We start from the raw sequence: 25,713 nt of genomic DNA, 5'->3' as shown, positions 1-25,713 counted from the left end.
CCACAGAAAATGTGGGAGATACTAAATTAGTATTTTGCATCAATATTTATTGTGGAAAAGGTTATGGAAGATATAGACTGTATGGAAATAGATGGTAACATTTTGCAAAAAGTTCATATTACAGAGGAGGGAGTGCTGGATGTCTTGAAACAAGTAAAGGAGGATAAATCCCCAGGACCTGATCAGGTGTACCTGACAACTTTGTGGGAAGCTAGAGAAGTGATTGCTGGGCCTCTTGCTAAGAGGCCCAGCATCGAAAGTCACAGGTGAGGAGTCGGAAGACTGGAGGTTGGCAAACATGATGCCACTGTTTAAGAAGGGTGGTAAGGAAAGGTGGTAAGGGTGGTAAGCCAGGGCACTATAGACCAGTGAGCCTGACCTCGGTGGTGGGCAAGTTGTTGGAGGGAATCCTGAAGGACAGAATGTACATGTATTTGGAAAGGCAAGGAAGATAAAAAAAAGGGGGGGAGGAGAGAGAGAGGAAAAACAAAGAGAAAAAGTTCTCAGCTGAGCAAAAGGACAGAGATTTCAACTTGAGAAGTTGCAACTTAGACAGCAAAGTCAAGTTAACAGGATGGAGATTAAAAGAGAAGGTAGTGACATATACAAATACATCAAAACCTTGCCACATTTTGATGAGAAAGATGTCAAAGCCTTCTTTATTTCATTTGAAAAATTGGCTAGGCAGATGGGGTGGATTTATGGGTAATGCTAGTTCAGACTAAACTGATAGGCAGAGCTAAAGAGGTATTTACCAAGTTGTCAGATGAGGGGCCAAGAGATTATGAAGAGATCAAACAGACTATTTTAAGTGTTTATGAGTTGGTACCAAAAGTGTACAGACAGCGATTCAGAAATATAGAGAAGGAACGAGGTCAGGCTTAGTTGAGTTTGAAAGAATTAAACATAGTCATTTTGAGAGATGGGTGCGGGCCTTAAAAATATTTAAGACCCATGAGGCTCTAAGAGAGATTATTCTGCTGGAGGAATTTAAAAACTCACTTCCAGAGATGATAAGAATTCATGTGGAGGAACAAAATTTCAGGATATGAGAAGAGTCGCAAAATTAGCAGATGAATATTTGTTGGTGCATAAGACAAGCTTCCGACCAGAATTTCGTCCTGTGAGGGATAGAAGTTGGGAGAAGGGAGATCCTACACTAAGAGTCGAGAACACTGGTAAAGGTTTACCACAGGTTAAAAAGAAGCCCAAGTGGGGGGGAAAGAGATGAAAGGCCTCAGGTGTTTCAACTGTGATGAAGTGGGACACGTAAAGTCACAATGCTGGTTGTTAAAGAAAGGCACTGTGGGAAAAGATGTGCTAAAAGAAGCTAAGCCAGTGGCATTAGTGAAAGTAGTAAAGGAAACCCTAAGAAGAGCCAAGGAGCTGCAGGATAATGCACAGCCTAGGCAGGGGCTGGGTATGGAGTTGGTGCCTGATCTCTATAAAGAATTCACCTCTGTGGGTAAAATTTACTCAGAAAGAACATTGGGAAAAGGACAAGAAATTATAATTTTGAGAGATACAGAATCTAACCAGTCACTGATAGTAAGGGCTGAATGAATTTGCACTTTTTCTGAACTGTTACCTGAGAGTGTGGTAATTTGTGGGATTGATGGACAGAAATTTAGCGTTCCCCTATGTAAGATCAGATTGGAGCACCAGCTTAAAACAGGAGAAGTAACAGTGGGAGTGATTGACAGAGTATCAATTCCTGGAATCCAGTTTGTTCTAGGAAATGATTTAGCAGGGTCCAAGGTGAGAGTGACATCCTCTGTTGTGGAAAAACCCAAGGAAGACCAAGAAACCAAAGAGTTAAAAGAAAAGTATCCTAGTATTTTCCCAGACTGTGTAGTCACAAGATCCCACTATCATAAGTCACAGCATGAAGCAAAAAATAAAGAGAAAGGTGAAGGAGTTGAGCTTCAGTTCACGAATACCGTGTTTGATGTAATGGTGCAGGAAAAACTTGAACAGGCAGAGGGTCAGACAAAAGTGTTTAGTCTTGAAAAGCTAAGGGACTTGCAACAGAAAAACAAGACAATAAAAGATATATATGTGGATGCATACTCCAAAAAGGAGGCAGACAATATTCCTGAAGGTTATTATCTGAAAGATAGAATCCTAAGACAGAAATGGAGACAATGGCATGTTAGTGCAGAGGAGAAATGGGTCAAAGTGCACCAGCTTGTGTTGCTGATAGCATACAGATAGGAGGTTGTTACGAGTAGCACACAAACTACTTATAGGAGGTCACCTAAGTGTACAAAACACTCAGGCTAAGGTACAAAAATATTTGTATTGGCCTGGAATGCACAAGGATGGGGTTAACTTTTGCCACATGTGCTATACCTGCCAAATGGTAGGTGAGCCACAGGCGGTAATAAAACCAGCACCTTTGTTGCCAGTTCCCGCATTTGAAGAACCTTTCATGTGGGTTACAATTGGTTGTGTCAGTCCCTTCCAAAGAACTAAAAGTGGGAACCAGTACTTGTTAACCATAATGGATGTATCTACCAGATTTCTGGAGGCAATTCCATTACAGAGTATCAAGGCAAAAAGGATAGTAGAGGCGTTAGTAGCTTTCTTCACACAGAGAGATTTGTGAATCTCTCTGGCTACCCAGAGTCTAACTTTACTGCTGGGCTGTTTAAGGAGGTTATGGATAGGTTAGGTACACAGCACTTTAAATCCAGTGCGTATCATCCTGAATCCCAAGGAGCTTTAGAAAGGTGGCATCAGACCTTGAAGACCATGTTGACAGCATACTGTCAGGATTACCTAAATTATAGGGATAAAGGTATTCATATTGTTTGCCATTGGAGATTCCCTAAATGAATCTACTCAGTTTACTCCCTTTGAGTTAAGATTTGGGCATCAAGTGAGAACCCCTTTGAAATTAATTAAAAAGAAATTGACACAACCAAAGTCAGGGATCTCACACTTAAATTATGGATCGGAGGTGAAGGAGAGATTGAATCAGTGGATGAGTTAGCTGGTCAGCACCCAAACAGTGCACAGCATAGAACGAAGCGGGTGGCAGATAAAACCTCTGTGACTTGGACGTTTTCCCGAGGGGATAACATGTTCGTACTGTTACCAGTGATAGGAGATCCCTTCAAAGTCAGGTTTAGCGGTCCCTATCAAATTGAGAAAAAGTTGAGTCATAAGGAAAAAAACAGTATCAGGTATATCATGTGAACATGTTGAAACTGTATTATACTAGAGAGAAAGAACTGGAGAAACAGGTGTTAGTTACTGATACACAGAGTGAGGAATCAAATCCAGATGTTGTGGATTTCAAATGTGCCTCAAAAAATGAACAAGTCCTTGAGGAATGGGATAGGTTAGTAAACTATTTGTCTCAGGAGAAAAGAACACAGTTGAAAGACTTGTTACTGCAATATGAGGACGTATGGAAGAATCAGATGGGGACGACTAATGTGATTATACATGAAGTAGACATAGGGAATGCCGTTCCAATAAAACAACACCCCATTCAGCCTAATCCTTTCAAAGCCAGACAGGTCCAGGAGGAGTTGGGGGCCATGCTCAATGCGGATATCACTGGAGTTCACCGCTCGTCTTAGTTCCCAAACTGGTCGGGACTCAACGATTTTGTGTGGTTTATCAGAAGGTCAACACCATTACAAAATTGGACTCATGTCCAATACCGAGATTGGAGGACTGTATTGAGAAAGGTGGACAAGCCAGTTACATCACCAAAGTGGATTTAATATGTGGTTACTGGCAGGTATCTTTATCATAGATGGCAAAAGAAATTTCTGCATTTGTAAGCCCAAAAGGGCTATATCAGTTTAAAGTGATGCCCTTTGGAATGAAAAATGCACCCGTAACATTCCAGGCACTCATGAACAGACTTGTGGCTGGGTTAACAAACTGTGCAGTCTATTTGGATGATGTAGTGATCTTTAGTAAGTCCTGGGAAGATCACATGGTTCAGTTGGCAGAGCTCTTTGAACACCTATGAGAAGCAAAATTAGTAGCAATTTAAACAAAATTGAATTCACGAAAGCAGAGGTGACATTCTTGGGTCATAACATTGGTTCTGGAAGGTTGACCCCATGGAACACAAAGACAAAGGCCATTGAGAATTTCCATGACCAACCTCGAAGAGAGAGAGTCTTCAATTCTTGGGACCAAATGGATTCTATTGGAAGTTTGTTCCAAACTTCAGCAGTGTAGTGGCACTGTTAAACAATTTGCTGAAGAAGAACACAAATTTTCAGTGGACAGAACAATGCCAGGAGCCATTCAACCATTTAAAACCAATATTAACCACCAAACCAGTTTTAGCTACACCAAATCTTTCAAAGCCTTTCAAAGTTGCCGTCAATGCTAGTGACACAAGAATTGGAGCTGTACTGCTACAGGAAGCAGTATGGGATTGAACTGCCAATTGGTTGCTTTTCAAAGAAACTCAACATCCACCAGAGGAAATACTCCATGATGGAAAAATAACTATGGAGTTTGGTACTGGCCATACAACATTTTAATGTGCACATCAAAAACAATGTGTTGGAGATGGTTGTGTACACGGATCACAATCCTCTTACATTCTTGGAACACTTTAAAGACAGGAATATGAGGCTGTTTTGTTGAAGTCTTATGTTACAGACTTCTAATTTACAAATCATACATGTTGCAGGTTGTAAGAATGTAATCACAGATGTGTAACTGTAGATTTAACTGATAACGTTTAGATGAAGTTGGTGTTTTCCAATGTCATATATATGGGGAGAGGTTAAGATGAACTTAGATTAAATTTATCTGTATGTTATGGTAATGTGTTTAAAAAATAGAAAAAAAAGATGCCATCTTTTCATTATGATAGTTCATTTTTTTCTTAAGGGGGGAGGTGTTTTGAAGGTATAGGTATGTACTGTACCTTGAAGACAGACTGGAAGCTGGCCCATACTTAGAGAGGCACAGAGTGTGCTGAAATACTTTAAAATGTAGCATTTGACTGTGAAACCAATAGTGCAGCTGAGTTGCCATGGAACAAAAGCAAATTCAAATTCAGCCAATCAGTTTAAATTATGCATTAGTGGTGCTGGAAGAGCACAGCAATCTGATCCAGGATCTGGTTTCCAGCATCTGCAGTCATTGTTTTTACCTCGTTGAGTTTAAATTATGCCCCAAGACATCAAAATCCAATCAAATTTGAAACATAATGTTTCATAACATCAAAACAATGAAATTATCCAATGTTTTGTGGTATAAAACCAAACATTTTGAACAGTTCTGGGTAGAACTGCCAGGAAAACCAACAATTGTAGACTGCTAGCCAAATAACTCTCTGAAAGGTACCTGTAAGAAAAAGTGTGCAGCAGCAGAAAAAGAGATGACCCAGGAAAACCCAGAAGAAAATCTATAGAGGAAAATCTACAAAGCTGACTAGTTTTGAAATGTGATTTGTTTTGTCGATCTTAATCAGGGTTTTTTATCGGACCAGTATGGGAGAGTGGGAGGTAAAAATAGGTTTAAGAGAAAGGAGTTGTAAATGTGGTTCTAATGTTCTCTGTTGGACAGAAAATAAAATTGTTAATTTTTACTTTAAATAGTCACCTCTGGAATAGTCCTGTGCCTCTCAAAATTTAACAGATCACAGTGTGAATTGAGCTTCTTTGTGTGTGGGGTTTAAATTAGCAGAGAGGTTTACCCTGTGTTGTAACACCACTTATTTGGAAGTATTTCAGCTCTTCACCAATACTGATGCACATCAAATCAAAATCAAATTTCTTTTTTCTTCAAAATTAAATTTGCATACCCTGGTTTCAGCAATGAGCTGTACTGAAAAATGCTTCAACCGAACGCCTTTAAAGTAAAAGAATTTTCTTTTCAAGCTGATTGATAAATCAGACACAACATTAGTTGTGGCCCGTGATTGCTTGCCAAGAACTTGTCCAGAAACTTTGCAAACAAGATCTGATGATGCAATGACTTGTAATAATCAGAGTCTAAATGAGTTGGTTGAACTTTCAGTTGAGAGCCTATGCCTAATTTTAATCTTTTGGGTTTTACTGCTTGCCCAGTTGATCATTTTACAACCTAGTGTTTTTACGGCTGAAATCTGTCATTTACTTTAATGCCTATTTAGTCCATATATAAATATTAATCTGGGCTATAATTAATTGGTAAAAACTGATGCCTATGATTCTTTGCCACATTGTGGCAAAATACTACAGGAGACCTGATGAAATGCATACCTGTGAATGAGAGATAATATGAAATGCTTTAACTCAAGAATAATAACATTTTTATTTTCTAATATTTATTTGAAGAAGAAATGTCTTAAATAACTCCAAAGTAAGTTTCTACTAAAGGTCAGAGATGGTTTCATAGCAAATACCATGATGCTCAAAAAACATTTGTACTCATTTTTAGCTGACGTATGTGGTGTGCACACTGTTTCTGATACTACAAAACTCTAGATGCTGACAACATTCCGGTAATAGCACTGAAGATGTGCGCTCCAGAATGTACCACACACGTAATCAAGCTGTTCTGGTATGACTAAAACACTGGCATCTACTTAACAATGTGAAAACTTGGTCAGAAGTGAGGATGTTTGCTAATGGTTGCTTAACATTCAGTACCATTTACATCTTCTCACTTACTGAAGACCATGAGTATCTGCAGCAAGACCTGCCCAACATCCAGGCTTGGGCTGATAGGTGACAAGCCATATTTACATTTCATACGTGTCAGGAAATGACCATCTTCAAAAAGAAAGAACGCAACTATCACCGCTTGACATTCAACTGCAATACCATCACTGAGTCCACTATCAACATCCTGGGGGTTACGATTGACTATAAACTGAACTGGACACCAAGAACAGGTCAGAAGCTAGGAATCCTGCAGTAACTAACTCATCACATGTCCACCATCTACAGGTTGCAAATCAGGAAAGTGATTTAATACTCTCCGCCTGCCTGGATGAGTGTAGCTCCAACAACACTCAAGAAGCTTGACACTATTTGTTTGACTGGCACCAAATCCACCACCTTAAACATTCATTTCCACCACCACTGATACACATTGATAGCAGTTTGTACCATCTATAAGGTGCCTTGCAGCAAATTACCAAGTCTCCTTCAACAGGTTCATAGTTTCTTGAAAGTACAGTCACCAGTAGACAGCATGATGAAGAAGGCATTTGATATGCTGCCTTTATTGGTTGGTGCATTGATTGGGAGGTATTTTGCAGCTGTACACAACATTAGTTAGGCCATTTTTGGAATACTGCGTTCAGTTCTGGTCTTTCTGATACAGGAAAGATGCTGTTAAATTTGAAAGGGTTCAGAAAAGATGTACAAGGATGTTGCCAGGATTGGAGGGTTTGATCTATGGGAAGAGGTTGAATAGGCTGGGGCTATTTTCCCTGGAGTATTGGAGACTGAAGGCTGAACCTATAGAGGTTTATAAAATCATGAGGGACATAGATAGGATGAATAGTAAAGGCCTTTTCCCCAGGACAAGGGAGTCCAAAATTAGGTGCCATAGTATAATGGTGAGAAGAGAAGGATTAAAAATGGACGTCAGGGGCAACTTGTTCACGCAGAGGGTGGTTTGTGTATGGAATTAACTGCCAGAGAAAATGGTGGAGGCTGGTACGATAACAACATTTCAAAGGCATCTGGATGGGTATATGAACCAGAATGGTTTAGAGGGATTTGGGCCAAATGCAGGCAAATGGGACTAGATTATTTTAGGATATCTGGTCTGCATAGATGAGTTGGACTGAAGGGTCTGTTTCCGTGCTGTACATCTCTATAACTCTATAACAACCTGTAAACATTAGTGAAATACTAGAGTACAGAAGATGACTCACCTTTGTTTAACATTATGCTTTTGCAATGTATTCCTTCTGGTATTGCTAACATGATCTGGACAACCAATATGAACTGGTCCAATAATTCCCGGTCACAAATGAGGTGAACGGTGGTCTTCTACTGGGATGGCCAGAATGATCCCAAGTCACGAACCAGGTTACAGGTAAAAACCAAATATATCCAGCGACCTCACAATCCCTATACCCTGCGTGCCAAACCCGGTGAGGTTCATTGGGACCAGAATTCCCCACTGGGGGCAGACCCTACCTCAGATGCCCACCATCAACCATCACTGAGTAACCATTTCTCGAGCAGACCCTGGAAAGGGACAGGCAGGCCTCAATACTACACCTGTGGAACTGGGAATAAGACAGCAAAATCCCCTCAGGAATGAATGGCAGGTCTTTGTTTTAACTGTGGGAGAAATGGCCATGGAAGAACAGGAAATTACATCATTGTAAGAAATGACATCACCACAGGAAATGATGTCACCAACCCAAGGAAACCCAAATCCATAAATAGAAAGTGGGCTACACCACCAATGCTTCATCAAGAGGCCCACTGAAGATGTTACCTAGTATGGTGACGAAACATCTGAAAACAAACCTTCCAGCTCAGCAAGCAAACCTATAACCAGAGCGAAGCATCCTTATCATGACCGTGGAACTATTGCAGAGATTGACAGTCGTACAATATGTGGATGATTCGCTTGTTGTCAGCAATGGTGTGTCCAGCTGCGAAACCACTACCGCACTTTTCCTGAATTTCTTGGCTTCCTTAGGATAGGACAACGTTATTCAGGATATGCGTTTGCCACCGATTCTGGATTATTGAGCAAGCAGCTTTCGAAACTCCACTATCGGCACAGAAAACTGAGTTTGTTTGCCTTCACTTGTGCTTGCAAAGGAATATCAGCAAATATGTCTACTGACTTTCATTATGCTTTTGGCATGACCATGATTACGGAGCCTTGTGGGAATGTGGAAGATTTTTAACTTCCACAGGACAAGCTATCAGTAATGCTGTTTTTGTGCATAGCCTCCTACAGGCTTTGCAACTGCCAGCCAGTCCAGTGGTAAACAAATGTTCAGCCCACACTGGTGCAACAGCTACAGTCTCCAAAGGCAATGAGCAGGTAGATGCTGATGCGAAGCAGGTGGCCTTACACCCCAAAGATCTGGTTCCAGGGGGTTCGTAGCAAAACCTGGTTAGAAGCAGTATGAGGATGGTTGTGCCAGACCAGAGTGAGATACAGAAATTACAGGGGGACGCCCCCTGCTGAGGAGCACAAACTATGGACTCAAATGGGGCGTTCCCTTGATACTCAAACCAAGCTATGGCTGACCCCTGAGGGACAAGTTTGTGTTCCATCCTTGCTCCTACCTATTTTAGTTCATTATATGTATAATTGCACACACACTTGGCAAGGAGGGAATTGTTAATACTTTACTATAATCTTGGTGGCACTCTGTTTTTCAGAAAGCAGCTAAAAAGAGAGCTGAAGCACGTTTAATTTGAAAAAGGCCTAATTGCTGGAAAATGGATACCCTGCAGTTCTGGAAACGCCCCCTTGCCTCGTGGGCTTTTTACTTGTCTACAGCTTGATTTTATCGATTTACCTAGGGTACAATGTTATAAGTATTGTTTAGTAATAGTAGATGCTTATTAGTAGATTGATCGAAGCCATTCCAACAATTGATAATACTGCTACAACAGTGATCAAAAAGTAGAAAATATCGGAATAAGCTAACCAAAATTCTTCAAGGTTTACACCCACAGGTACGCCAAGCCTATTGAGAAGGTGATGATTCTTTGAGGAGATTTCATCCTGATTAAGAACTGGAACCGGGGCACATTGGAGCCAACATGGAAAGGTCCATTTCAAGGGCAAGGACAGCTCCCATAGTGCCCATAGTGTTAGGTGCATTAGTCAGAGGGAAAATGGGTCTAGGTGGGTTACTCTTTGGAGGGTCGGTGTGGACTTGTTTGGCTGAAGGGCCTGTTTCCATACTGTAGGAAATCTAATCTAATCCCCTGGATGCATATAACCGACTGCAAATGAGTCAGTGAACAAACAGACAAGGACTAAGAAAAATGTACTGGACACTGGTGACTTTGATGACTTTGGGGGGATTTACTTTGGAGGCAGAAGGATTTCAGACTGACACCTCTTTGTCCCTGGGAGGGCAACTACAATTATATATCAGAATGCCTTTTTGTATTTGGCTTATCAAAGTGCCCAAATGACGGGAAAAGTAACTGATTCTTGGGAATGTGCTGTCCTATTCACTGTGGACATTCCTTTGTGGACTGTTTCCTTTGGCTGGCCCGAGGTGGCCAAATGGCTAATATGCCAGAACTCTTCTGATGATTCTGATAAAATTAAGGAAGTGTAAGAATGGCAGATGACCCTATTCAGGGATTGGTACCAACCTGCCGTCAATAGATCCCATATACCCTCTTTCCTGGTGGTCTTCAATAATACTATTAATGATACTATTTGCTTTGGTAAAAATGGGAACTTCTCCAGTGGGTTATAGATGGGATATAGTCAATGTTGCTACACTGACACATGGATTGAACCTAGCCAAAATTTGACTAAATTCAATTACTTTTTGTTTGATTGGTCCGCCAGCCTTCATAAGACATCAGGGTCCCTCTGGAGAGGCCCTACTCCCAAGCCATGGAGAGACGGGTATTCTAGCCTAGCCACCTATATCAGCACCTATTTTATTTATGGACTCAAAGACTATCTGTAGCTCCCCTCAGACTTGTGGGGATCATGTTATATAGGGTATGTAGTTCTTCTCATTCGGGTTTTAAACAAATTACCTTTAACGCTGAGGACCAACAGGTACCTCCCTGGTCTCCTTTCCTTTATGGGGATACTGCTGCACCTCCCCGCCCCTCCCATTGGATTCCATTTGCATGGTCGTGAGTTAAGTAGATTTAGGATAATACTGGAAATTGTTGCCAATAATACTGCCAATGCCCTGACTAACATCAAAGCTGAAATGGTCACAATCAGGACAGTGAGCTTCAGAATCGTTTGGCCTTGGACTTCCTACTAGCTAAGGAGAAGGTGGCACTTATGCCATTGTAAAAAAGGAATGTTGTACCTACATTCCTGACAGATCCTCCAATATCACTGATCTGTCCAGGCACATTACCCAGGAGGTTCAAAAACTCAAGGATATAGGTTTTGGTGAATTCAGTAGTACTTCAGGATGGTGGCTATTTAAGGGCCTCTTCGGGAATATTGGGGTCATGTTTTTACATTTTCATGTTTCATTACTTACTTGCCTGCATTATAGAACATAGAACATAGAAAAATACAGCGCAGTACAGGCCCTTCGGCCCTCGATGTTTTCTCGCATTCAAAGCTTGTGGTCACTAATATCTAGTTGCTATCATCATAAATTTGGGTGGGTTACTTTTTGAAGGGTCGGTGTGGACATGTTGGGCTGAAGAGGGAATCTAATCTAATCTAATCATTCATAAAAATGATCAAAAGGAGGGAATGATAAAGTATTGGGGAATCAATAGTTAAAAGCCTCCATTTTAAATCTCCATCTTGCAATAATAATTTGTTTACAAATTTAAAATGGAAGTCACAGTGAAAATGAGAATGAATTAAGGAATATGAGGTTCTTGACATGTCCTTATAGTTCTGCTTTTCCAGGCAATGCCAATGAATAGAATGCTGCTAGATGTTTAGCTTTATCTGCTTTGATGCAAGAGAATGGTGCCAGATGAAGAAACATTTTAAATCAATCACTTTATTTTCGATCTATGAGAACAAGACTAAAACATATTAATCATCTAATTTTAATTATGTGAATTTAATTAGAGGTAGAAACATTATATTGTGAGAAATGAAAAGTACAAAATTGTTATGCACATAAGGGCTATAAGATATGTTGCCTTTTTGCTAAAACACCAGAGCTCTCTCATCAGTCCTTCCAGGGAGATCTTGATTGATACTCTGGACTATAGACTTGATCTCTCGTCGGCTTAAACCAAAATAAAGTAAGTTTTAAAATCGAAATTTTTGCATGGTCCGAGACTTTCTTTTTGTGGCCAACCTATCAACACCAAATGGTCTGCAGTAGTTCAAGAAGGCAGCTTAACATTACCTTCTCAAGGACAGTTACTGAGGGGTAAGAAATACTGACCCTGCCTGAAATGGCCACATCACCTGAAAGAATACATTTTTAAAATGTGCCAGAAGATGGCAGCTTGAGGAAATTGTGGCTCAGACCTCAATCTTAATAATTCAAGCCAGTTATTTGTGCCTGTTCCACTTGAAGAGTTTCGACAAAGGTCTAATATCTGGTACCATTAACTCTATTTTTCTTCTACTGATGCTTCCAGAATACTTACAACACATTCTGCTTATATTCCAGAGGTAGGTTGTTGTTGTGCTGTCCTCTAATTTTGTTCTGGTGCTTCACTGGCAACAGGTTTTCAGTAAACAAGGTGTTGTTGGGGTGGTTTTATGGATAGTGACCAGTATTAGTCCTAAAGAATACACCTATTGTTCTGTCCCATGAGCTCCACAATATTGAGCAAACATTTTTGAAAATTCATCTTTCTTGTGGTGGCCTACAACAGTCTTTTACAGGACAACTGTTTAGGTCTTATGTTGATCAAGGGGCAATTAACTTTTGTAACCAAGACATGTTTTAGGCCTTTCATTAACAAATGCAAAACCCCCAGTGCCTGTTTCAGGCAGCCACTAAGAATGCCTGAAAACTCTGCTCAGAATAGAAGCTATTCAGGGTGGAAGATGTAGGCTAGAGCTCCAAAATATTGGTCACTTTTGGCATATCTTATAACACATATCCAGTTTCCCACCTGATAATTGATTGCAGAAATCAATAGCGTTGTAGTACTTCCTTCTAAAAGCCAATAATGGAAAGCTGAATCAAGTCTTTCAGTATGGACTTGATTAAAGATTACAAACAGAATGTACAAAATAGAGTATTTCTATGAAATGCAAACATACCACTCCTATGATGTTATAATAATAAGATAAATAAACCTATTTCATGACCTTGTAAGTAGATTCTCTACTCTTGGGATTTTTTGACAGGGATTATTTGCAATTAAATCATATATATCCTAGGAGCCAACTGCAGGAAGTAGGTTTGGAGAAGTACATTGCTTTAAAGCTGTTGCCTAGAATCTGGATCTGTCTTGCCTGAACATCTGCCACCTCTCGTGCCTCTCCAAACCCCTGCTATTAAAGTTAATAATCACACAACACTAAGTTATAATTCAATACGTTTATTTGGAAACACTAGCTTTTGGAGCACTGCTCCTTCATCAGGTGGTTGTGGAGTATAAGATCATAGGACTCAGAATTTATATCAAAAGTTTATAGTGTGATGTAACTGAAATTATATATTAAAAAAAGACCTGGATTGTTTGTTAAGTTTCTCATCTTTTAGAATGAACATGTTGGTTTCAGTTCTTTCATATGTAAACCGTAGAACTTCTTTGAAGTTACATTCTCAAGTGAACTTTAGCAATTGGTGCCATGTCAGCTGAGATAATGCATTGAAGGTGTGAGGTGCCCTGTGTGAGACTCTGTGCCACAATGTTCAGACTGATTCTAATCTAAAAAAGGGATTTCTAGAATCTTACATGGATTCATGCAGATTTTGAGCAAAATAAAATGTAATTCTGTGAATACAAATTCACCCCACAAACTTATGTATGTGTGTGTGTGTGGGGGGGAGGGGGGAGGAGAAGAGAGCTGGTTATGAGTGTCTGTGAATGAGTGTGTGTATGTGTATGAGTGTGAGTGTAAAGGAGTATAGGTCTGTGAGAGGGTGCATGTGTGTGTGTGAGCATGTGAGTGTGTGTATGTGAGCATATGAGAGAGGGTCTGCGTGAGTGTATGGGTCTGTAGGAATATGTGTTTGCAGGAGTGTCTGTGTGTGTGTGTGTCTGTCTGTCTGTCTGTGAGTGTGCTTCTGTCTGTGTGTGTGTGTGCATCTGTGTCTTTGTGTCTGTGTTTGTGTCTATATCTGTGTGTGTTTGTAGTGCAGTGGGGTCACCTGTAGTGTGATGTGAACCCAAGGTTCCAGTTGAGGCCATCCCCATGGGCACTGAACTTGGCTATCAGCCTCTGCTCGGCCACTCTGCATTGTTACCTGTCCTGAAGTCTGCCTTGGAGGATGGTCTTCCAAGGAGCGACCAAACAAAGAGTCAACTTGGACCCCAAGCCGCTGCCCTGGCCTTGACATGCATGCTCAAACCATCAGGAAATATATAAATGCCGGATTCTTCAGTCGCACCCACAAGTTAGGGAGAAACATCGCCCGATCACAATGCAATGCCATCCATGCTCTCAAAACCAATCAACATTGTCATCAAACCAGCAGATAAATGAGGAGCCATTGTCATTCAGAATAGAACAGATTACTGCAACTGAACAACCAGGAACACTGCAGGTAACTACCGTCTGATCCGACCAAAGAGCATGCCTGTGAACAAACACATTGATCAGGACTTTGGATCCAGTTCTTCAGAGTTGCCTACGCACCCTCATCCCAGTACTTCTCGCGTAGGCGACTTCTACTGCCTTCCGAAGATACACAAGGTCAATACACCAGGATGTTCCATCGTACCAGGCAATGGCACCCTCTCTGGCTATGTCAAAGACATTGTACAGGGGGCCCCAGCTTTTGTCACGACACCACAAATTTCTTACAGAAACTCAGCACCCATAGACCAGTCAAACTGGGACCCTTCGTCGTCACAATGAACGTTTCCGCACTCTACACCAGCATCCCCCACAATGTCGGCATTGCAGCAACAACCTTGGTATTCAACACCAACAACTGCTAATCTCCAAACACCATCCTACAACTCATCTGCTTTAACCTCGACCACAACATTTTCACCTTTGACAACCAGTTCTTCATCCAGACACACAGAACAGCCAAGGGGACCACATTTGTACCCCAATATGCCAACATTTTCAGGCACAGGTTCGAACAAGACTTCTCTACACAGGACCTCCAACCAAAACTATGCTCTAGGTACATTGATGACATTTTCTTCCACTGGACCCATGGCGAGGACTCACTGAAATAAAACTGCGCAATGATATCAATGAGTTTCATCCCACCATCAAATTCACCATAGACTATCTCTACTATCCGTCTCACTCTTGGATACATGCATCTCCATCAAGCATGGGCACCTCAGCACCTCACTCTACCGCAAACCCACGGATAACCCCACGATGCTACACATCTCCAGCTTCTACCCGAAACATATTAAAGCAGCCATCCCCTATGGACAAGTCCTGCACATACACAGGATCTGTTCAGATGAGGAGGAACATGACGGGCACCTGGAAGTACTCAAGGATGGCCACATAAGAACGGGGTACAATGCTGAACTCATCAACCGCCAATTCCAACGTGCCACGGCGAGAAACCGTAATGACGTCCTCAGGAGACAGACATGAACTGCAACCGACAGGGTGTCCTTCATTGTTCAGTATTTCCCAGGAGCCAAAAACATGATGCCATATTCTTCACAGCCTACAACACATTATCAATGAGGAAGAGCACCTCACCAAAACCTTCCCCACACCTCCACTTCTCGCCTTTGAACAACCACCAAACCTCAAACAGATCATTGTTAGCAGCAAACTGCCCAGCTTTCAGGACAACACCATACAACCTTGTCATGGAGGATGCTGCAAGACGTGTCAGAGTGTCATTAGGGATACCATCAATACACATGGGGACACCACCCACCATGTACATGGCAGGAACTCATGTGATTCAGCCAATGTTGTCTATTTCATACGCCGCAGGCAAGGATGACTTGAGGCATGGTACATTGGTGAGACCGAGCACAGGCTACAGCATTGAATTAATGGATATCACTCACCAATCAACAGACAGGAGTGTTCCCTCTCAGTCGGACAACACTTCAGGACATTTGATCTTGGACCTTTGGTTGACCATCCTCCAAGGCAGACTTCGGGACAGGTAAACCCTCTCTCATACACAAGCTCTCTCTCATTTGTTCACACACATCCCACAATCCCACAATCACATGCACACATGCACCCTCTCACAGACTTTACACCTGTTTACACTCACACTCACACACACACACACACACACATAATCTCTCACAGACACTCATCACCCCGTGCCCACACACACACACACACACACACACACACACACATATAGGTTTGTGGGGTGAATTTGCACTTGCAGAATTCCATTTTATTTTACTCAAAAACTGCACAAATCCATTTAAGATCCTGTAAATCCATTTTTTAGATGAGAACCAGTCTGAACATTATGGCACAGACAATCTCACAAAGGGTACATCACACCTTAAATGCATTATCTGGGCCGACATGATGCCAATTGTTAAAGTTCACTTGAGAATGTAACTTTAAAAAAGTTCTGGTATTTACATAGGAAAGGACTGAAACCAACATGCCCATTCTAAAAGAGGAGAGACTTAACAAACAATTCAGGTCTTTTTCAATATATAATTTCAGTTGCATCACACTGTAAACTTTTGCTATAATTTCTATGTCTTATGATCTTATACTCTACACCCACCTGACAAAGTGGTTGTAGAGTGTTGCGAAAGCTAATGCTGCAAAATAAACCTGTTGGACTATAATCTGTTGTTGTGTGATTTTTAACTTTGTACTCCCGAGTCCAACACCAGAATCTCCAAATCATGCCTGCTATTAAAGAAACTAAAAGTAGTTAATCCATAATTTGCATGTTTGAAAAAATTTTCTGAAGCATGTTGAAGTTAGTAAGTGTCAGTAAGAAAACTTGTAGGAAAAAATGATCCTTTTGGTCATAAGATTTCGATTAGAAAAGGACATAGGCTAATTTAAAATTAAAAATGGAGAATGTAGAGAAGCCTGAAGAAATGCATTTTGATAGGGAGGACTAGAAACAGTATGCAACATAAAGGATATGGGTCTGAAAGGGGTACAACAGCAGATGGACCCACAGGGTGTATGTGCACAAATGACTGAAGATGGTACAGTAGGTTGAGAAAGTGGAAAACATGTGACATAGGAAACATTTTGTTTTAATTTTCAAAGACACTTTTTGAGAATTTCTCAAAGCCCACTCTTTGGGTTGAAGGATATACATTTTGGACTTTAGGGGCTTTTTCTATATTTTCTTTTTTATTAGTCATGAAGTCACATTAACTTCTGTATTATTGGTGATTTCATTTTGAATTTCAGATTTTGTTCTATAGATAATACAAGTGTCAAAGACTGTAAAGACATATTGATTGATGGATATCGGCTGGGACACTGGAAGAAGTTCCATACTCTACCTTGAAAACTGCTCTGAGATCATGTAAGTCCAATTGAGAAATTAGATGAGGTTTCTTTTCCAATATCACATCTGAAAATATTTCTTGGAATGCTGAACTCCCTCAGTACTGCCAGCCTAGATATTATATATTCCAAATGACGGACAGCCAGAAAGAGCCACCTAAACGGCCGCTTCAGATGGTGATCCTGGCGGACACTGGATCTGAGACACAGTCAGGAGGTTGAGTTGATTGTTGTCTGCAGACATCAGCCAAATGGACACAGGTGGAAGATAATGTGGAAGGTGATTTTTCAGAAGAAACCAAACTACACCAATCATATAAATACTGAAGTGATGAGCAGTTCAGAGGTTGGGAATCCTGCAGCAAGTAATTCATTTTCAATTCCCCAACACCTGTCCACCATCGACAAGGCACAAGTCAGGATTGTGATGAATTACTTTCCACATGCCTGCATATGAGTGCAGCTCCACCAATGTTTGAAGCTCAACAATATTCAGGACAAAGCAGCCCAAATGGTTGGCACCACATCCACAAATGTCCACTCCCTTCACCCGAAACACAGCAGCAGCAGTGTGTACTATCTACAAGATGCACTGCAAAAATTCACTAAAACTCCTCAGATGGTAAATTCCAAACCCATGACCTCTACCAACTGGAAGGACGAGTGTTGCAGATGCAAGGGGAACACAACCCCCTGCAAATTTCCCTTTGAGTCCTCAAAACCATCCTGACTTGGAACAACTGTTCCGTCATTGCTGCTAGGGTCAAAGTTCTGGAGTTCCCTCTCTACTGGAGTGTTCCCACACCATATGGGACTACAGCAATTCAAAACATGGCTCATCACCACCTTCTCAAGGGGAAGTCAGGTACAGGCAATATACGTTGGACCCAGCCAGCAGTAGTCATGTCACACAAGTGAATAAAGACAGTCTCTAGAATGAGATCAGAACACATCGTCTTCTTATTCAGAAAAGAAAAATAATACCAAAGGAACTGAATATGTCCCCATGGGAACACTGTTCCTAATCCAAACCACGATGAAACCAAATGTAAGCACATATAACATGTTGACAACATTGAAATTGGGCTATTGTTAAAAAACAATGATGGTAACTTCTTCCTGGACATAATAACAGTGGCTCAAGGTCAGGCTTGAGGTGTTTGCCAGCATATCTCCTGGAAGCTGGGCCTCATGCAGGCTCTGTCGTAACTCTATCTTTCCCACATATGACGATGATCTTTCTCTCATTTGCTACCCCATCATTGAGATTTTCAAGATTTTTTGGGTTTTTTTGAGCCTAATATCCTAGTATTTAATTTGAGCACTGATGCAGAATCTGAAGATAAGGTCTCCTTCCTATCGGAAAGATGTTGTGAAACCTGAAAGGGTTCAGAAAAGATTTACAAGGATGTTGCCAGGGTTGGAGGATTTGAGCTATAGGGAGATACTGAATAGGCCAGGGCTGTTTTCCCTGGAGTGTTGGATGCTGAGGGGTGACCTTATAGAGGTTTATAAAATCATGAGGGGCATGGATAGGATAAATAGACAAAGACTTTTCCCTGGGGTCAGGGAGTCCAGAATTAGAGGGCATAGGCTTAGGGTGAGAGAGGAAAGATATAATAAAGACCTAGGGGGCAACATTTTCACGCTGAGGGTGGTACGAGAATGGAATGAGCTGCCAGAGGAAGTGGTGGAGGCTGGTACAATTGCAACATTTTTTTTTAGATTAGACTAGACTAGACTTACAGTGTGGAAACAGGCCCTTCGGCCCAACAAGTCCACACCGACCCGAAACCCACCCATACATTTACCCCTTACCTAACACTACGGGCAATTTAGCATGGCCAATTCACCTGACCCGCACATCTTTGGACTGTGGGAGGAAACCGGAGCACCTGGAGGAAACCCACACAGACACAGGGAGAACGTGCAAACTCCACACAGTCAGTTGCCTGAGTCGGGAATTGAACCTGAGTCTCAGGTGCTGTGAGGCAGCAGTCCTTACCACTGTGCCACCGTGCCGCCCACTAAAAAAAGCATCTGGATGGGTATATGAATAGGAAGGGTTTGGAGGGATATGGCTGCAAATGTGTTGCTGGTCAAAGCACAGCAGGCCAGGCAGCATCTCAGGAATAGAGAATTCGACGTTTCGAGCATAAGCCCTTCATCAGGAATGAGAGAGAGTAGCCAAGCAGGCTAAGATAAAAGGTAGGGAGGAGGGACTTGGGGGAGGGGCGATGGAGGTGGGATAGGTGGAAGGAGCCAAGTGTTGAAGATGGGATATCTGGTCAGCATGGATGAGTTGGACCAAAGGGTCTGTTTCCATGACTCTATAACTCCATAAAGGTTTGCAGAAAGGTGACAGGTGAGTGGTTCTTGCTGAATTTTCCTTGCAGGGTGGCATGGGCCATTAGGCTTGCTATGTTATAACCATTCTGTGATATTGTATCATTTCCAATCACATATCTTAAATTTCGCTGTCTCCCTGGCAAATAATGAAGCAAAGTAATTACTTAATATTTTTGTCTTACTGCATCTTATGTAATTTTTCTCCTATTCATTTCTGGCCCACATGTTAGTTTAGTGGCGTCTTTTGTTTGAACTTTATCAGATTGGGGGTTTGAGAAAGGTGTTTCTTGTCATTTATGTTTCATCGATATGCAAATTTCAAATTGGAAGAAAACAGTCTGTTTATATCAGTAATTTGAGACGTATCCAAACAATTCAGATATATTTACAACGTACCTGAGGGGCCATAATTTGCACCTATTGATATTGGAGGGCACCACTGACAACTGACATAAAAACAGAAATTGCTGGGGAAACTCAGGCAGCACCTATCAGAAGAAAGCAGAAACATTTCGATTCCGGTGACTCTTCATCAGATGTATGACATCCATCAGAAGGGTGGATTGAAGTGTGTATACTTCAATGCCAGAAGTATAAGAAATAAGGTAGGTGAACTTGCAGCGTGGGTTGGTACCTGGGACTTCGATGTTGTGGCCATTACAGAGACGTGGGTAGAACAGGGACAAGAATGGCTGTTGCAGGTTCCAGGGTTTAAATGTTTTAGTAGGATCAGACATGCGGGTAAAAAAGGGGGAGGTGTGGCATTACTTGTCAAAGATAGTATTACTGCAGTGGAATGGACGATGGAAGAGGACTTGCCATCTGAGGTAGTTTGGGCTGAGGTTAGAAATAGGAAAGGTGAGGTCACCCTGTTAGGTGTTTTCTACAGGCCTCCTAATAGTCCTAGAGAAGTAGAGGATAATATTGCGAGGATGATTCAGGAAAAGAGTGAAGGTAGCAGGGTGGTTGTTATGGGGGACTTTAACTTCCCAGATATTGACTGGGAGAGCTATAGCTCGAGTTCATTAGATGGGTCGCTGTTTGTCCAATGTGTGCAGGAGGGTTTCCTGACACAATATGTAGACAGGCCAACAAGAGGTGAGGCTATACTGGATTTGGTTCTAGGTAATGAACCAGGCCAGGTGTTAGACTTGGAGGTAGGTGAGCACTTCGGGGACAGTGACCACAACTCGGTGACTTTTACTTTAGTGATGGAGAGGGATAAGTGTGCGCCGCAGGGCAAGAGTTATAGCTGGGGGCAGGGAAATTATGATGCAGTGAGGCATGACTTAGGATGTGTGGATTGGAAAAACAGGCTTCAAGCGAAGAACACTAATGAGATGTGGGGATTGTTCAAGGAGCAGCTACTACGTGTCCTCGATAAGTATGTACCAGTCAGGCATGGTGTAAAGGGCCTTGTGAGGCAGCCGTGGTTTAGTAAGGAATTGGAATCCCTTGTGAAAGGGAAGAAGGCGGCATATGTAAAGATGAGGCGTGAAGGTTCAGTTGGGGCGATAGAGAGTTATAAGGTAGCCAGGAAGGATCTAAAGAGAGAGCTAAGAGAAGCGAGAAGGGGACATGAAAAGTCTTTAGCTGGTAGGATTAGGGAAAACCCAAAGGCTTTCTATAGGTATGTCAGGAATAAAAGGATGACTAGGGTAGGTATCGGTCCAGTCAAGGATAGTAGTGGGAAGTTGTGTGTGGAGGCGCAGGAGATTGGAGAGACACTGAATCAATACTTTTCATCAGTATTCACTCAGGAACAGGACACTGTTGCTGATGTGAATATGGAGTCACAAATGATTAGAATGGATGGCCTGGAAATATGCAGGGAAGAGGTTCTGGGAATATTGGAAAGGATGAAAATAGATAAGTCTCCTGGGCCTGATGGCATTTACCCTAGGATCCTATGGGAAGCTAGGGAGGAGATAGCAGAGCCATTGGCCTGGATTTTTATGTCGTCATTGTCAACGGGAATAGTACCAGAGGACTGGAGGATAGCGAATGTGGTCCCCTTGTTCAAGAAAGGGAGTAGGGATAGCCCTAGTAACTATAGGCCAGTGAGTCTGACTTCAGTGGTGGGCAAAGTCTTAGAGAGAATGGTAAGGGATAAGATTTATGAACATCTGGATAGGAATAACGTGATCAAGGATAGCCAGCATGGTTTTGTGAAGGGCAGGTCGTGCCTCACAAACCTTATTGAGTTCTTTGAGAAGGTGACTAAGGAAGTGGACGAGGGTAAAGCAGTAGATGTTGTGTATATGGATTTTAGTAAGGCGTTCGATAAGGTTCCCCATGGTAGGCTAATGCTAAAACTACGGAGGTATGGCATTGAGGATACATTAGAGGTTTGGATTAGGAATTGGCTGGCTGGAAGGAGACAGAGGGTAGTAGTTGATGGACTATGTTCATCTTGGAGTGCAGTTACTAGTGGTGTACCACAAGGATCTGTTTTGGGACCATTGCTTTTTGTTATCTTTATAAATGATCTAGAGGAAGGGCTTGAAAGCTGGGTAAGCAAGTTTGCGGATGACACAAAAGTCGGTGGAGTTGTGGATAGTGAGGAAGGAAGTGGTAGGTTACAGCGGGATATAGATAAGTTGCAGAGCTGGGCAGAAATGTGGCAAATGGAATTCAATGTAGCTAAGTGTGAAGTCATTCACTTTGGTAGGAGTAACAAGAAGATGGATTACTGGGCTAATGGTAGGCTACTTGGTAGTGTGGATGAGCAGAGGGATCTTGGTGTCCATGTACACAGATCTCTGAAAGTTGCCACCCAGGTAAATAGTGCTGTGAGGAAGGCATATGGTGTACTGGGCTTTATTGGTAGAGGAATTGAGTTCCGGAGTCCTGAGGTCATGTTGCAGTTGTATAAGACTCTGGTGCGGCCTCATCTGGAGTATTGTGTGCAGTTTTGGTCGCCATACTATAGGAAGGATGTGGAGGCATTGGAACGAGTGCAGAGGAGGTTTACCAGGATGTTGCCTGGAATGGTAGGAAAATCTTATGAGGAAAGGCTGAGGCACTTGGGGCTGTTCTCATTGGAGAAGAGAAGGTTTAGGGGAGATTTGATAGAGGTGTATAAGATGATTAGGGGTTTAGATAGGGTCGACACTGAGAACCTTTTACCGCTAATGGAGTCAGGTGTTACTAGGGGACACAGCTTTAAATTAAGGGGTGGTAGGTATAGGACAGATGTTAGGGGTAGATTCTTTACACAGCGGGTTGTGAGTTCATGGAATGCCCTGCCAGTAGCAGTGGTGAACTCTCCTTCTTTATGGTCATTTAAGCGGGCATTGGATAGGCATTTGGAAGTTATTGGGCTAGTGTAGGTTAGGTAGGATTCGGTCGGCGCAACATCGAGGGCCGAAGGGCCTGTACTGCGCTGTATCTTTCTATGTTCTATTTAGTCATGGACAGGGACACCACTCCCCTCAGCTCTGTCCGAGAGATCCTTCCACATCCGTCAGAAATTTACCTGTACTTCTACCAATAGTGTAATGTAGTGCTTTTCCAGCACTACACTCTCAACTTTACTTTTACCTTCTTTAATGACCGTAATTTCCCCTTCCACGTGGTTGAAGGTGCCCTCCAACGCATCTCAGCCACGTCTCGCACCTCCGCCCTGAAACCCTACCTGTCCAACCGCAACAAGGACAGAAACCCCGGTCCTCACCTTCCACCCCACCAACCTCCGCATAAACCACATCATCTGCTAACATTTCCACCACCTACAAACGGACCCCACCACCAGGGATATAATTCCGTTCCCCACTCCTATCCACTTTCCAGAAAAACCATTCCCTCCTGTTCAGGTCCAAACCGCCTAACAACCCACTATCCCGTCCTGGCACCTTCCCCTGCCACTGCAGGAATTGCAAAACCTGCGCCCCACCTCCCCCCTCACCTCCATCCAAGGCCCCAAAGGAGCCTTCCACATCCATTGTTGCTCCCAATGCGGTCTCCATTACATTGGGGAGACTGGATGCCTTCTTGCAGAGTGCTAATGGGAACATCTCTGGGACACCCGCACCAATCAACCACACCGCCCCGTGGCCGAACATTTGAATTCCCCCACCCACTCTGCCAAGGACATGCAGGACCTGGGCCTCTTCCACCGCCGCTCCCTCACCACTTGACACCTGGTCCACCTCGGGACCCTTCAATCCCTGGGCATCAATGTGGACTTCACCAGTTTCCTCATTTCCCCTCTGCCCACTTTACCCCAGTTCCAATGTCCCAGCTCTGCACCTGATTTGGAGATGCCGGTGTTGGACTGGGGTGGTACAAAATTAAAAGTCACACAACACCAGGTTGTAGTCCAACAGGTTTAATTGGAAGCACTAGCTTTCGGAGCACTGCTCCTTCATCGGTTGTGGAGGACACAATTGTAAGACACAGAATAAACCTATTGGACTATAACCTGGTGTTATGTGATTTTTAATTGTCCAGTTCAGCACCATCCCCATGACCTGTCCCACCTGTCAATCTTCTTTCCCACCTATTTGCTCCACATTTCTCTCTGACCTATCACCTCCATCCCCACCCCCATTCACCTAATGTACTCTTGGCTACCTTCTCCCCAGCCCCACCACCCCCTCCCATTTATCTCTCCACCCTGGAAGCTCCCAGTCTCATTCCTGATGAAGGGCTTTTGCCCGAAATATCGATTTTCCTGCTCTTCGGATGATGCCTGACCTGCTGTTCTTTTCCAGTACCACTCTAATCTTGACTTTAGGAGAAAGTGAGGACTGCAGATGCTGAAGATCGGAGTTGAAATTGTGGAAAATGCTGGAAAAGCGCAGCAGGTCAGGCAGCATCCAAGGAGCAGGAGAATTGATCTTTCGGGCATGAGCCCTTCTTCAGGACTTGACTTTAGTCTCGGACATTCAAGATTTGACCACGTACAGAATTCACTTTATTACCCAGATCTAAAATTTCAACTACAAGCCGCTCAAAGGAAATAGTCAAGGGAAACACCAAGCAAAATTCGCAGGATAATACTTCCTGAGTGTTTTTTTGCCTCGCATTTTCTGCTTTTACGCTCAATTCATAATTTTTCCAATTAGGTTGTTTTCTTTCTTACTTCGATAGTTGGGCACATGACTATTGGCATATCCCAGTAACAAAGTTATAACCCTACATTGGTAGGAGTGTTCTCAACCGAGGGACTGAAAAAAAATCTTGTCCCATCGTGGAACAATACTCAAAGATTTTTTTGATGCCCTTTAATTGTCCTTGATTTGCACTAAATCAAGATCGAACGAAGACATAAAATATATTTAACACATATGACCGTCGAGAAATATTAACTGTTCCTCTTTCTAACTCGAAGGGGATGTAGCTCAGTGGTAGAGCGCATGCTTTGCATGTATGAGGCCCCGGGTTCAATCCCCGGCATCTCCATTTTGCAGTGGGTGGTGTTGAAATATTTTTCTGAATGAGCAATCTGGAAGAAGCCACTTTACACTGTGCCTTTTACTCGTATGCGGTAGCATCGTTTCCTTTGCAGTCAGCACTCATGTATTTTTCTTATTACAAACTAGAGCGGCTTAAAGTTATCATATCTTTAAAATTTAGAAAACATCATTTTCACGAAGTTAAACATTTGACCGGAAGCAGTTTTCAAAGAAGCGTTTACAGAAGGCACGCAGTAGGAGGGGATGTAGCTCAGTGGTAGAGCGCATGCTTCGCATGTATGAGGTCCCGGGTTCAATCCCCGGCATCTCCACAGATTTTGCTTACTATTCCGCAGCACTTGAATCAACATTGTGTTGAAGAATGACATTTCACGATTGATGTTACGTGAGAGTTATTACTGCATTCTGACCAATACAGACACCTTTCTCCTTGGTTTTCTTTAGGTTCGGAATGGAAATAGGGATTGGTTAACACGCATAAGCATTGAAAGGAAACGGTTCACATCTTTGATGAGTCCTGTGCAAATGGAGTTGCGTTTCTTTTAGTTACTAATTACTTAAAACAATAACGAATATTTTGGATATACGGGATATTAGTTGATTTAATAGAGTATCTGTTGGACAGAACCAACACAAGAGGGTTAAAGGCTCTCTGCAAGTGTACTTAGGTCATAATCCCCTTATTGTTGACCAATATCACTGTTATTGTTTTTTCTTTGTTGGT

At 42.4% G+C, this 25,713-nt stretch overlaps 2 non-coding genes across 2 annotated transcripts; both read left to right on the top strand.

The window, feature by feature from the left end:
- Positions 1-24,903: 24,903 nt before the first annotated feature.
- On the top strand, positions 24,904-24,975 carry trnaa-ugc (transfer RNA alanine (anticodon UGC)). The gene has a single exon. It is a non-coding gene; the product is annotated as a tRNA-Ala (tRNA).
- Positions 24,976-25,228: 253 nt separating this feature from the next.
- Positions 25,229-25,300, top strand: trnaa-cgc (transfer RNA alanine (anticodon CGC)). Its single transcript has one exon. It is a non-coding gene; the product is annotated as a tRNA-Ala (tRNA).
- Positions 25,301-25,713: the final 413 nt, after the last annotated feature.

This window comes from Hemiscyllium ocellatum, chromosome 7 (assembly GCF_020745735.1).
Source record: "Hemiscyllium ocellatum isolate sHemOce1 chromosome 7, sHemOce1.pat.X.cur, whole genome shotgun sequence".
Classification (NCBI taxonomy): Eukaryota; Metazoa; Chordata; class Chondrichthyes; order Orectolobiformes; family Hemiscylliidae; genus Hemiscyllium; species Hemiscyllium ocellatum.
The sequence above is the reverse complement of the archived record's forward strand: the minus strand, read 5'-3'. Positions and strand labels throughout refer to the sequence as shown.